Raw genomic sequence first — 218 nt, 5'->3', positions numbered from 1 at the left:
GGCCCTGCCCGCGGAGCGGCCGCTGCTGGCGCTCCCCGCCCCCCCACGCTCAGCCTGGGCGCCAGGGCCGCGCTGCGCAGCGCCTCCTTCGGGAGCGGGTGGGGGAGCTGCAGCAGAACGAGGTGCTCTGTGGAAGACTAAATATGAGGGTTCCAAGTGCTCCTCTGCTTTCTGGAGGTGTGGGGCTGTCCATCTCGGTGCCGTCCTTCCCTCCCCTT

The sequence above is a fragment of the Charadrius vociferus genome, unplaced genomic scaffold, assembly GCF_000708025.1.
Source record: "Charadrius vociferus isolate BGI_N301 unplaced genomic scaffold, ASM70802v2 scaffold53, whole genome shotgun sequence".
Taxonomy (NCBI): Eukaryota; Metazoa; Chordata; class Aves; order Charadriiformes; family Charadriidae; genus Charadrius; species Charadrius vociferus.
Note: the sequence above shows the minus strand (reverse complement) of the source record.